Consider the following 15,639-nt stretch of genomic DNA (forward strand, 5'->3'; position numbering starts at 1 on the left):
AAATAAATTTTAAAAAAAACATGTGCTTCGAAAAGTCATAATCTTGTCATATTATCGTTATGTAAAATTTCAAAGTATTTACTCTATAAATATAACACCATAAGTTGGTCAATTTTAAAAAGTCATGAATAAAAAAGAATCCAAAACTATAAAGAAACTTGAGTACAGTTGAATAATTTATACACTACTGTAATCTATATACTCAAAAGTTTTTTTATTATCTATAAGGCTAATATGACGTTTATATTAGAAAAAGAATCAGCTAAGTTAAATTCCCGAATGAAATTTGTAGCAATGAATCGAAAACACTTTTTTCTTCAGTTGTACGTTTAAGTACTACAAAGAAGATTTAATTTGTCTTTAGCTGATATATATTTCGTTATATAAATTATTAATAAAACTAAACTAATGTTACATATGTTTTAGTTTTAAGTAGTTTAAATTTAAGATTATAGTTTAGTAATTACGCAATTTTGTACAATCTATCCCCTTTAGTACTTATTAGAAAACTACATTTCAATTGAAGTTTTCATGACATTTTTTTCATTAAGACAAAATATAATAATGAAATTAGTTAGTTTAACTTATAATGAAAAATACTAAGTAATTAACTGTTTATCAAAATTAGTAGTTAATACTGCAGACTACTGCCTTCTCTAAATTTATCTGCTTCCACATTTTTAGTTGAAGTAACTGCACGGCTGTATAGTGAGGAATAAAAAATTTACTGTTAACAAAGTTATTAACATATATACTTAAAAAATTCAAGTAAAATAGCATGTTCTGTTCTTTAAGTATGCACATATGCAGCAAATATTTTATTGTATAAAAAATATGAGCAACAAAAATAATTTATAATTACAATATATCCTAATTTGAATTTTTTTTGTGTAGAGTCTTTAAAGTAGTTAAGTTATATATAAACTTGTTAGAAGTATTTATGATAAAAATAATTTTAAAAATCGATAAAACTTAAAGTTTAAATTTTTATTAACTCCTAAAAAGTTAGCTTTATACCCTTAGTGAAACTTAGTTTTTGTCAATAAAAACCTTACTAGTTATTTCTATTTATAACTTGGCCTTGGTATAGTTCCTTTCTACATGGTAGGCAGTTAAGCTTGATTTAAAATATAGGAAAATAAAACTTTAAAAACAAGATATTTGATACTTTTTGAAAAAAAACGGGTAATCTTAAACAATAATAATAACAAACCTCAAATTTTGAACAACTTTTAATTGTTAGTATTAAAATTTTTGCTTGATAACAAATAAATAATATATAAATTATTTTTTTTTACAAACTTTTGTAATCATATATATTAATAAACATTAAATAACATTGTAGATAAGCAACATAGTATGTGCAGTTAACTATTTTATTATATTTTAAGGGTCGTAATTTTTTTTCCACCGAAACCTGGTAGTAAATAAAATATTCAATTTTTACATTATTATTTTACATAAAAAAAATTATTTTTACTATGTAAAGCAGCTTTTACCTTAAATTTATTTTTTTAATTTAAAATAAACAAAACTTGTACATAAATCTAAAAAGAAATCATAAACCCTAGACGAAACTTTTAAAAAACTAGTTGCCTACCTATTCTTAATATTATTAAAAAGTTCATCAAAATTGTATTAAAGAAAAAAAGTAAAGATGCACCTAAATAAGAAAAATGTTATTACTTTTAGCATATGAAAAAAAAAGTATAAACTAAATGAATTTACTAAGTAGCATGCATCCACCAGACCCACAATCCAACCAGGCTGGATATTTGCTTCAAATTCAAAATAACTCCAGCGTAAAGATAAATGAGTTCTATTATAGGAAGCAACACTAGTTTTGAATATTTTCATAAGTTATATGATATAAAAAGAATGTTTTTGGATATTTTATATTACTTTTACTCTTTTTGGAAATAAAAGTATAGATATGATAAAAAAAAACTGATTAAAAAAAAAAGAAAATCCTCATACTTTATAAAAACAACAAATATAACATAATGAACTAGTAGAACTTTTTATTTTATTTAGCTTCTGCTTTTCTTAAAAATAAACTGCTGGATTCCTGAATCTGGCAGTTCATCAGTTTTTACGATTCTTGTTATTATAAAGTTTTAGAAAAAAAAAAGTTTTGGTACATATATTTAAGTTTTAGAATTCTTCAAGTAAACGAAAAAACGTAGTTGAAATGTACATTAATTTAAAATAAAACTGTTTATTTTAATAATTCTTTAATAACAGCTAATAGGCGGTTTGTTTTTCTTTAATAAATTAGTTTTTAGATTTGTAAAAACACAATGATTATTGCATATCTTTTTGTATATTAAGTTGTGTATTTTTTTATTGCATTTTTAATGACTTACCAGCAGAAACGTTTTTGAAGCAACAATAAAAATCCAATGATTTCATACAAGTAGTCAATTAAGGGATTAATCAAAAACTTGAATAAAAAACAGAAAAATCATTAGTTACAAAATAAGACGAAAAACAAACAAAAACATTTCGTGTATAGGACAAGTAATTATTAAAATTTCTTTTTATGTTTACTAAAATTTTGCATTTCAAACTATTTCTTTATAGTTGAAAAAATATGTTTCAAGTACTTAATTTACTATATGTATATCAATTAAATAGATCAACTATAACTTTATGAAATAGAGTTTGATATTAAAGTTATAAAAAGTAAATGAGATGCACTAAAAAAGATAAAATTAAATTAAGCACTACTTTTTCAAGCAAAAAAGCCAGCCTAGGTCATCAAAAACTAGCCTGATTCAGTCTTTGTTTATGGGAAGGAAAAAAAATATTTATCAGTACAAAATATCAGCACAAAAAAAAGTTTACAAAATTTTACTGTAAAATAAGCATTATCAAAAAAAATCAAACATGTTTTTATTTTTTATAATATTTAATCAAAAATTTAAACGTATTAAAAGCTAGCATGATATTTTTGAGATTAATTATAAACTATTCTTTTTTTTAAGAAAAACTTCAAACGAGCCTGAAAATGAATTAGCTTTTTAAAAAAGTTGTAAACTTGCTGGGTTGAGTTGCAAACTCAATTATTAGTATTTTATTTTAGTTATATATTTTTTCAAGCAGTCTTAAAAAAGTATAATCGTTAAGGATTTTGGAATCTATTAACAAATAAAACAAAATTAATGTAGAAAACAATTACTTCTTTAAGCCTAAGTAATTCAACAAAATTTGAGATAACTACCTCAAATTTTCAGGAAATGTTCCTTGCAGTATTTAGAAAATTCTGTCGGAAGTAATTTTCTAAATATATCAAGGAACACCTCCTGAAAGTTTGAGGTAGTTATCTCAAAAAACGTAGGAGAAGATAGATTTTTAGTGAAATAGTCTATTTTTGCCGTTTTAGTTTGCGCCTCCCATAAGGAACCTATTGTCGGCTCCGACTTTGACCGGTTATATCTCAAAAAATATTTTGAATTTTTTAAATCTGTAAAAAGCATCTTGTAGCTTAGTAAAAACTATATAAAATAAGATCAAAAACCAAAAAAGTGTGTTTACCCCCCCTATACCCTTAACTAAACAAGTAAAAAACTGTAATGAAACGATCTTAACGATTTTTGTCTTGCACAAGTTGTTTAAAAAGCAAAAAATATCTAGTGGTTCCCATGGGCCTTAGGTTGTCGTACTCTACTGCTATAATAATTAAAAATAAGTAATACCTATATGTTATGATGGTAATTAATAAAAGCAAGCCGTCATACTTACGCATTTGCTTTGGTTTTGCGTTAGTACCAAACAAAACTTAAATAAACATTACTCACTTATATATTAAAACACACTGATGAAATATAAAGTTTAATAAACTTTTGATCATGGACTATCTTTAATTTTTCTTAGGCTATTACTTTAGCAAACAATTAAACATGTATAACGTATTTTCACTTGTTATAAAGTACCAAAAAAATATGGTAACAATTTATTTTGTTCAACTAATTGTAAAGAAATTTGTCGAAAGAAGTAAATTTACTAAACGTGTTCATTTCAGAACAAGTATACCAAAAATTCTAACTCAGTTGCTCATATACTTAGTTAAACACTTTTATTATTAATTGAATAGATTTACAACTTAATTTAAATAAAAATTAGAATTTTATATATTACAATGGCAGAACATCAAAATCACTCTTAAAAAAGTTAATAACTTAATGTTTTGAATTTTGGCTCACAAAAACAATTTTATTTCTAAAGCATTAAAGTTAAGAATAAAATTTCAATAACTAAACATTTTAAATTTTTTTACAAAAACTAATTCTAATGTATTTAATCAGTATTGTTTTAATTGATACTTATATAAAAATATATTCAGTATTTAAAGTTATTTAAACACATGCATAATATATTGTATATAAAACTTTAAAAGTTCAACAATTAATATCAATCCATTCAAAAGATACTTGTTTTCCTTATTTTTTATCATCATTTGCTGAAGTTTCTTTTGGCTTATCAAAATTTTCTTTGAGCCAAATAAGGCTGTAATCAATTTCAGATTGAAGTTTAAGCAGCTCTAACTGTTTTTTGTAGTTTTCTAATCTTTCTTCTTGTTCTTCTTTTGAAAGTGGTTTATGCATGGCAATACGCCTATCAAACCTACGTTGTTGGTGTTCACTGTTTAAATATTTCCAAAACAAGTATCCGAGGATACAAGTAGGTCCTGCTGCCCTTACAAACTGTAATACTGTCATACTAATAATTTCTGAAAATATTTTGTAGGTAAGAACTATTAAAGACTGTAATTATTGTAAAAGAAGAGTTTAACTATACAATCAATAACAATAAAAAAATTCAAATAAAGAAAAGAATAATATTTTCTTAACAAAACACAAAAGTTTATTATTAATTTTGAGCCACTAGAAAGTGTCATATTAAGGCCATAGGGGGGTAGGCCATGTTTTTTACAAGTTGATCTTATTTTTTAGAGTTTTTACTAAGCTTCAAGTTGCTTTTTACCGTTTTGAAAATTTCGAATTAGTTTTTGAGATATGACCGGCCAAAGTCGGGCCGCATAACAGGCTCCTTATGGGGAAGGAAAAACTAAAACGGCAAAAAAAGACTAATGCATTCAAAATCTATCTCCTCCTTCATTTTTTAAGCAATCTTCTTCAAACTTTCACAGTCTATTCTTTATACAATAAAAAAAAAAAACGTTATTTGTGACTTTTAAAAATTTCAAGTAAAAATACCTTTTTTTTTTTTTTTTTTAAATTTTTTTGATAAAAAATCACTTTTTTTTTTTTGTCATAAAATTTTTATTTTTTAAAATTATTAAAATTCACAAATAACGTTTTTTTCTCATAATGTAAGGAACATTTCCTGAAAATTTGAAGAAGATTGCTTGAAAAATGAAGGAGAAAATAGATTTTAAAGCCCGTTTTTAAAAACTCGAGAAAAACGGCTTTAAAGTTACCCTTTATAAAGACAACCCTTTATATAACCGGTCATAAAAAAAAGTTACTTAATATTTTTAAAATCTAAAAAAAGCATCTGAAAGATTATGAAATTTACTATAGTATAAGTCTATATGTTATTTTTGGTCAAAAAATGGCTTCTACCCCCCCCCCCCCCCCTATGGCCTTAAATAGCAAAAAATATTTTTTTACATAACAAACACATTTTTAGTGTCCAACTTCTGACTACTCAATTATTTTAAACGTATTTTCTCCTTTAAATTTATCAAATATAAGTAGTAAAATTTGTATTCTTTATTTATAAAATACTATGTTAGAGCTAAAAAAGTTTAAAAATTACACAGATAGTTAATAAACAAAAAGTTTTTTTTTGTCTCAAGGAATGTTAAAAATTGAAACTTTCATTTAAAGATGTATAAAAACTAATTTGAATTATTCAGTAAAATGTTTCTTTTAAATTTACTAATATAATATAAAGTCGAGTAATTTGTCAGTGTTTAATTTATGGCTAAAACACAATAATATGACAATAAAGTAACAAAAATAATATAAAAATATCATGGTTTATAAAATTTATATAAAAGTATTTAATGCAGAAGTAACAATAATGATTACAGAATTGCCAAAGGTTTTTTGTAAATTTTTAACAGATTTTCTGAATTTCTTATTTCTTCCAGGTTAAAAAAAATAAACTTAAGGTAAAAAAAGGCATATAGTTTAACAACCATGAAAAGATACTGTAAAGCTACTTTGAATACATATTTCTATAAAAATGTTTTTTACTGAAACAAATATTTTTTAATTTTACTAGTAGAATTTTGTATCTAATAAAAATTTTGTAACTTTACATATAAAAATAGTTTTTTTGTTGGGTTTTCTAGTGATTTTTCTTCAAACTTCAAAGTTTTTCTTTTTTTTTAATTTCTACAATTTCAGGTTTTTCCAGTTTTTTTTTTGCCTAAACCCTAACATTTAGGTTTTTCCATAATTCCAGGTTTTTTGGCAACTGTAATTAAGTAAACAAGGGGTACAAAAACAATTAATGAAATTCAAAGCACCAAGCATAATGATCAAATACACAAACTTATTTCATTTATTAAGCTTAAGCTTTATTTAGACAAAAATTTAAATTTATTTTTTGTTTTACATAGTATTGATTTCATTCTTCTAAAACAATTTTAAAATTATTTGACAAATTTTTACATTGTAACTATCACTACATTTTGAACTACCTATTAAATCCTGAGAACCTGATAATGAGCTATAGAATGCTTCATGGTTTTACCATTCTTTTTTCTTTATTAAATTACGGTTGCAACTTTTTTAGCCTAAAAAACTGTCCTGAGTCATCCTGAGATATTTTAAATCCTTAATTTTTTTATTCTTTTCAAAATTAATTGAAATCAATTTCTTCAACAATTTTGGTTATATTTATTGATTTTATTTAACTATATTGTATATATTGAATCTAAACCAACTAAATCTCACTTGAATCTAGAAAATAATTGGTCTCAAGAATTTTCAAATATCTTCAAACTATCCAAGTTTTTTATAAAAAAAACTAACTATCTTGAGTTTTAAAATAATCAAAATATCTTCATTTATCCTGAAATTTTTAAAAGTTTCAAAATATTTTGAATTATCCGGAGTATACTGAGTGTGTGGCAAGCCTAATAAAAACTATGATTTTTTTATTCTATATACTAAACACAGTCTTTTAAATACCAATTTATGCTTATTAGTTATGATTGTTTGTTAAACAAAAACATTTTTAGACCAGACTAGTTTTTTCTAACTAGGTACTTTATCTTCATTGTTAATCTAAATATTACTTCAGGTAAATAAATAAATTTCTGGTGTACAAAGTTTACTGACAAAAAAGTAACAAGAACAATAAACTTGAAATAAAAAAACACAAGTGACTGTTATACTAAGGCAATACTTATACATCAAGTTTTTACTGGGTTGACAGTAGGAAATTTTGAAGATAGATATGCTGGTCAAAAGTATATTTTTAAAAATATATTCAAAAAAAAACACTAGACTATTTAAATTTGCTTCGAATTATTTTAACAGACATGTTGTTAAACCAGAGATGGAATGGAGTATCCTACACCACTTTAAAAGTAACATTACTGGCAGGAGGGAGATCTAAAAAATTTAATCTTGTCTGTATTCAAACCACAATAAATTCTGATATTTTATCTTCTATGCATGTAATATCAATACTATTTTTACTGCACTTTTAAATAAATAAAACATGAAATTTGTCCTATTACATTGTATTCAGAATAATAGTATTGTCTTAACTTTTCTTGTAACACTTAAACAGGTTTTTTTAAATTCTAATATTATTTCAATTATTGTACTCACCTTATAAGTATACTATAGTTTTAAGCAAAATATTACAAATTACTTTCAATAGGCTGTAAATTCAAAAGTACAGAACATAACATAAAATATTCTTTTGTGTATTTTTCATTGTACGACATTTCTGCAAATTTGAGTACGTTTGAAATTTTTTTTGCATATAATAGTCTCAATCACAGTTGTTTAAAAAAATTAAGCCTAGGAAATGTGAGCCCAAAGAGACACCAATTGTAATGACATGATCATTTTTATTGAACTTTAAGAACAAAAATTTGAAAGTGTTTAAAATATCAAGCTAAAAAATACATTGGAGTCTGCTTTAGTATAACTAAAATATTATCTAGTTAGTTCCAAGTTTTGCAACAAAACTTTAAACAATCAAGAGTTTTACAAACAACCTTAAATTTAAAACCAGCTTGAGTGTTTGGCAACCTGATTCTATAATTGCACAAGTTGACACCTACATTAGATTTGATGAATCAATTTCTTTAATTAAGTATGATGATTATAATTACTTAAGCAGATTCTTTTTAAAGCATAAAGTTATAAATTATCTAACAATTTTTGAAGGTAAAAACATCAGTCTTTAAACCTATTATTAGCAACTTAAATGCTTTCTGGGCAAAAATTGTTTAAAATTCCAGGTGTTTTTAGTATTTTTTGTTCAAAACTCCAGGTTTTTCCTGTTTTGTTTTTTTAAATTTCTTAAATTCCAGGTTTTTTTGCTTAAAATGTCAAATTTCAGGTTTTTCCAGGTTTCCAGGTAAAGATGCAACCCTATTAATATTAAATAATTTGCCTATTATTTTGGTTGTAATGGCCTAACCTTTAAATAATAGAACCTTTTAGTACATTGTTTTCTTAACTTCAAAATAATTTAGTAGACATGCCTCCTCAGAAAATATTATAATATTTTAAGTTTCTAAACTTCAGTTGTCATGTAACTACAGTGCTTCCTCACTTATCTGCTCCTAACTTATCCCATTCCTATCTTGGTTCCGAGAAGTAGATTAATTTAATTCAGCTAAAATAAATGTTTCTGTTTACTTTTAATTTTTAAAACTACAATAAAAATTACCAATTTATAAGTAAGGAGATTAATACCTATAACATTATATTCAATAGTTTATATTTGAAAAGATATCATTAAATAACTAAAGATCTTGCTTAAATTGTTTAAACAAGTTTAACATTGTTCTTTCTGGTAGTAAAATTTAAAGTTAATTGTTTTAGCTAAAAAAATATTGCTTAACTTAGTGGAGCGTGAAGAGCTTATCAAAATATTAATATTAGTGCAAGTTAAAAATATTTCATTCAATACCAGGTTTTAGTGGTAAATAAAATTTATATAATAACTAATATATTGAAGTATAATAAACTTCTTTCCTTTTTTAGAAAGATTTCCGACGTCTAACTGGTTAAACTATTTACAGTAATTTATTTTTGTTAAACTGATTTTAAAATTAATTTTGAAGTAGTATTGTTTCTTTCATTCTTTGTTTGTTTTAATAGCTAGTTTTATTAAAATTATTGAAAATAAAGTAAAATTACTGATAATTTAGCATTTGTTTTATAGTATTCATTGTATAATATAAAAAAGGTAGTTTATTAGAAAAATACAATGTTTGTAGTTATCCTGCCAAAGGCTTATCTGGCAAAAATTACAATAAAAGGTTTTCCAACATGGTCAGATAAGTGTGTAAGCACTGTACTACAGATATTATTAACAATCTATTTTCAGAGTGCTAGCTCACAGATTGCTGTGCTGCAATAATCTAATGCTTATCAAAAATTTTTAGTAGTAAATATTATTTAGATAAAAAACTGCTATTCAAAACATATAAATTACTTAAGAATTACTGTAAGTATAGCAATTTATTTTATTATGTTGAAACCTGTACTGAATTTTTCTAAGATTGTTGTTCAAAAGTCGTTATGTTGGTTTAATACAAATAGCTAAAAGTCTATTTAAGTTTTTTTTTAGGTTGAACTTGGTATCTTTTATTAATTCTTGTTAAACCATTTTATTAAATGATTTTTTGATATTTTTAAAAGTCGCAATAATTACTTAAAATATTATTTTTTTTAAACAAGAACTAAGTCCTAGAAGTAAGTGCTAGAACTGAAATAAAATTTAACAAGTAGGCAGAACTAAAATTTGTTATCACTTACTATTTTTATTTGATTTCTACCTGCTTCTATTGACACTTTTCTTTCACAACAATTTTTAATAAAAAACTCAAACTTTATCCATTAATAGATTAATTAAATTCTGTAAAAAACAATGACTTGTACCTTAAACAAAGTACAACTTGTTTCTTTTACAACTCAAACTAAAATAGTGAAAAAAATATTGACTTATCTACTCAATGTTCCAACTTTTACATTTAAAATTAAAAGTTTAGACATAACTTCAAAATAAAAACTACTTTATCACAAAAACGTTGTGTTTTACTAAAACACAAAAATAAAATGAAAATTTAAATTATGATAAAAATTCATCTGTAATACTATTATAAAATATTTTAGACGATATCAAAAATATTGAGTAAATGAAATTAGCAACATATACAGATTTAAAAGTTATAAAAACTATAGGTATTTTAATTTTATCTATTCTATAAAAATTAACAAAAACTCAAACTTAAAACTTTCAGGTTTTTTGTTCAAATTTCCAAGTTTTTCCAGAATTTTTTTCAAAATTTCACAAATTCCAGGTTTTCTAGGTTTTTTTTTTGCCTAAATTGTCAAATTCCAGGTTTCCAGGTAAAGTGGAAACCCTGCATTGAATTTTAAAATGCTGTCATTTAGCCAATACTGCCAAAAAATATTAGCCAGAAACATATGAACCATAAAAAAATTACCTTATTTTTAAAAGCTTCAATAAATTTCTCAACAAACTGATTTGCTGTTAACTCAATAGTACTATTTTTTCTAAACTCATGCTTACAATGCAATAAAAGTTTCACAGAAAATAATTACTCAGTTTCTCACACACCAATGATTCAAAAATTTTACAAATTTGGAGATAGAAACAAATTCAAATAATTTATTTAACTATTTTTATTAATTAGCACCACCTCAACATGTTTAGAAGACTTAGCAGACACTGCTTTTTTTTAGGCTTAGTTTTTCTAAACCAAGTTTTCAAAAAGGTTACTATAGGTCAATACTTTGACTTAACTATTATTGTGCAAACTTAGTTGTTCATAAATTAAAAATTACTGCTTATGTACTGAAAGTAAAAAAGCGCTCAAAATATTTGGTCCAAAGACATGAAAAAACCTTTTGGTTATCAAGTTATAAGTCATGCACCACTTGAATATCTTTTAAAGTCTTCTCCAGGACAATTGTAGTATTTAAATAAAACAATTTATAATCTTTGATGAATACAATTACAAAATTTAATTATGTCTCAACAAGTATTTTGGTAAATAATTGTATTGTATAAAAAGTGTCAAACAAAAATTTTTTAAATTATAACAAAATTTGCCTAAGTGTCATGCAATACTTAGAACAACAAAAACATAAGCATAATAAGATTTAACATTTGAAACTCATATTAGGTAATTTAAAAATTAACAATCTGTCTTTATCTTACTTTATTAACTTACTTTGAAAAAAGTATCATTTTATATTTTAGATTAAATAATCATTTTCTAACTCTAGATAAAAAAATACTTTTATAAAATAATAACTTTCATTATCAAAAGAAAGTAAACTAAAAAACTACACATAAAGAATTGGAACCTTTGTTTGTTACCAGTTTTTATAACGAGGCGGGTTCAGAACTTTTAAGTAGACAGTATAGATAGATCTTACTTGTTAAGATTATAATTTTTTTTATATTAGCATTTTAATAGCTTAATCTTTAAATTAAATAGCTTTTACTTTTATATAAAAGAATTTGTTACAACTAGTAGTTTTAAATCAAGTATATAAAAACTTGATATTTATTTATCAACAATATTTTTTTAAATTTTTCTTTAACTTTTTTAATTTAAACAATATTTCACTTATAAGTATTAATAAATAAATTCATATAAATATTTCAGTAATGTAAAAGACAGTTTTAGTAGATATTAACTATAATCAAAAACATTAACAAAAAACTCCAAAACAATAAATGAAAAAATAGTTTTTGATTTTTATAAACCAAACAATAAGTTGAGTTATTTATAAAAATAAATGTGTTATCTAAAAAAGAATTAATCACTAATCTATGTATTACAAAACAACCAGTATTATCAATCTTATAATCAATATTATTAAACGACTACTTTGACGAAAGTTAGTAAACTGGTGTGTTTATTTTTATTTTATGGTTTATTCGCAAAAGTTTATCAGGCAGAAAAAAAAAACTTGATAAAATACTTTATCAATCATAAATGAAAAATGTGAACAGTTCCTTTTTAAATTTACCTTTGATTTTCTACCATAGATGAAAAGTGAAAACTTTTATTAAAGCAAGCTTTGAAAGATACTTAGTCGCGTTTTATTATTAATATACTTTCTTACATGTTGAACACAATACTTTTGAACTATTAAGGATACAACTTAATATACTACTAATGAACTACAACTTCCCCACAAGATGAGCATGTCGTATAAGGTTGCATTTGACTTTAAGGAAATGACTAAATATGTAGTAAAATTCAACTATTTCAGTTTAATCGAAACAAACATGAAAATAACTTTTTATTTGCAAGGCATAAACTAAAATTTAAAAATAATCTATCCACAAACACTTTCTGAACTATGGAAGTTGTGCAGAGAATTACATAAAAAGCAAATTCAAACTTAGATTGATGACTAAAAAGCACATTGCTTTTTAGTTCTATAAACTCTAATCAATTTAAAACTATTTACCCAAAATTTTTGTGAGGGTTGTCAAAGTTATTTTGAAAATTTTCTTCAAGTTTTCTAAATTTCTTCCAGGTTAAAAAAAAAAAAATTTTTTGAACATTTTTAGCATATAACTTAATTTGAAGTAATACGCTGTTTTTAAAAGCATAACAGCAATCAAAAGATATTTAAAGCTACTTTAAATGTTTTCTTGAACAATTTTAATATCAAAAAGAAAAATTATCTACATTTTATCGAAATTCAATACTTTACATGTAAAAATTTCAGGTTTTTCATTAATTTTTGTTCTTCATTCTTTGTTTTTTAATTTTCAGGTTTTTTTTTTGCCTAAATTGTTAAATTCAAGGTTTTTTTACAACCCCGAGTAATTCTTCATGTTCATAACTCTAAGTTGTAAAACTTTTTTTTATTTTTGTGGGTTTTTTAAATAAAATGTTAAAGGTTTTTGTTTTCTTAGTTTTTCTCGTACTACTAGAATTCATTGAACGACAAAAAAGACACTCAAAATATTAGGTCCTAGGACCTAATGCAAAGGATCTTTCGGTTAACTAGTCGCTCACCACGGATACCTTTTAACGTCTTGTCTAGGACTATTCTAGTTTAAAACTCAACTTCAAAAAGGTAAATAAATACTATTAATTAAAGAATAATGAATTACATCTGTATATTTCTGGCTGAACCACCTTTTATTCTACACAGTTTAATTGTAGTAATACTAAACTATTAAATGTTAATTGAAAACATTATTAACAAACATCGCAAACTTCTTAAAATGACTTGATTTTTGTCTGAATTAATTTTAAAACCCTCAATAACGGGTAGCTGTAAAATTTGCACGAGGGGATAAAATTGCACAAGTTGAGCTTTTTTTCTCAATAATTTTCATTTTTTACTATCACTGTTACCCTTAACCCTCTGTCGGAATTTTTTTTTAGCTGACATTTTTTTTTTTAATATTTTTGATATCGGTTTTATACCTAATCGTTACCCTTGGTCAGTAACTTTTTTTTCTGTTTTTCTTACTTTTGTGCAATTTTTAACCGTTCCCCTTAACAACACATAGTTAAACAAAAATTAAGAAAAATCATAATTGTATGTAGCAATAAAAAAACTAACTTGACACTACCCATCCACTCTTAAGCTGAACAAGAATTATTAGTTGAAAAAATAACGTAACTTTATGGCAAACTACAATTTACAAGATTAAAATTTAAAAAAGTGATACAGTTAGTATGATTTTATTTTCTATTAAAACTAGACGTAGCTGACCTTGATATTTTTCACATAACTTGAACGAATGACAAGCTATTTAAAAGTTGTTTTTTTTCGAGGAAATATATCGCTATGTAGCTTTTAGACTTAAATAATTTCGTGTTTAAATAAACTATACTACACAACGAAAGTTGGTTCAACTAAATCAGGGTTTCCCAAAGTGGGCGATATCGCCCCCCTGGGGGCGATTTTAGTATTTTGGGGGGCGATAATTAGTAAGGGGGCGAAAGGGTGGGCGATAACTAGCAAGGGGGCAAAAAGGGGGCGATTTTAAAATTTTTGGTTGTCATAAGATTTTTACTTTTTTTCTTGCTATTTTACTATTTTTAGCTTGCTATTAATTATTTGACCCTGAGGTAAAACTTAAACAAAAAAGTTTGTTTTATTTATGAAAAAATAAGAAAAAATCTAGTGCTCATGACTCCTACTTTCAAGTAAATACTATGTTTTCATTTATATATTTCCATATTTAACAATTACATATATCATAGACGATTGGAATCCCTCTCACTATTTTATAACCTGACATATAAGTTATTTGGGGTTATAAATGGTTTGTAAAAATCTATGTTATTTATTACTAACTATCCCCTCATGATATTTCCAGTTGCTTTTTGAAAATTCACTAAGTTAGATTAAGAAATAGAACTATAGAGGGTTGCCAATTTACCTAGAAACCTTGAAAAACCTAGAATTTGACAATTTAAGCAAAAAAAAACCTGGAAAAAATCTGGAATTTTTAACAATTTTAACATATTAAGTAGTAAAATTTAGATTTGACACAAAAAAGCTATCATATAGATAAAAGTATGGATCTCTTCGAGGCAAATACTTTTGAAGTAAACGACTTATAGGAAACCTTCTCAGACTTACAAACTGAACTTGGGCTTAAAGTAAATTCTTCCAAAGAACGATATGAAAGCTTTTGGACTCAACAAAAACTAAGGCAAAAGTATCCAATCATTTTAGAGGAATTTAGATTGTTGTTTATAGCTTTTCTTTCTAGCTATGTCGTTGAGAAAGCTTCCAGTTCAGTTATCAACATCTTGAGCAAAAGGTCTAATCTAGATATTTGTAAAGGAGGTGACTTAAGGCTCTATTTTACTAATTAAGAATCAGATTAGAAAAACTTGCAAGCAGTCATATTCCTCATCCTTCACATTATATTACACTTCAGTAGCAGACATTATTTTATGAAAGTTTTTTAATTTTATTTGATCTTTTGAAGTATTTCTTATTTAACCTGGTTTGTATTGTATTGAAGTAGTCTTTTTATAATAACAAATTTATTAAGCTATTTTTTCTGCAACAGGTTTGCATAATGCCTAATAAATATTATTTACGGTAGACTTCCTCTTGAGTTCGCACTTTTTACCCAAAAAAAAGTGCAAATTTATATTTTTATAAATTTAACTAAAGCAAAATCTATTACTAACTAAATATTAATAAAACAAAATATATATAATATTTAATAGCTTATATAGATCTTTTTTTTTTAATGAAAGCTTGTTTTATGTTTTAGTGGATTTCATGTTTATTCATAACATCATTGCATATAACATATTGAAATTTGTCATTTTCTAAAAAAAAATATGATAATAATTTTTTGAGTTTGCACTTTTTGATTTTTTTCAAAATGCGAACTCAAGCGGAAGTCTACTATATTTAAAAAATGGTTTATGTTTTA

Source organism: Thalia democratica, chromosome 4, assembly GCF_965202585.1.
Source record: "Thalia democratica chromosome 4, ktThaDemo2.hap1.1, whole genome shotgun sequence".
Classification (NCBI taxonomy): domain Eukaryota; kingdom Metazoa; phylum Chordata; class Thaliacea; order Salpida; family Salpidae; genus Thalia; species Thalia democratica.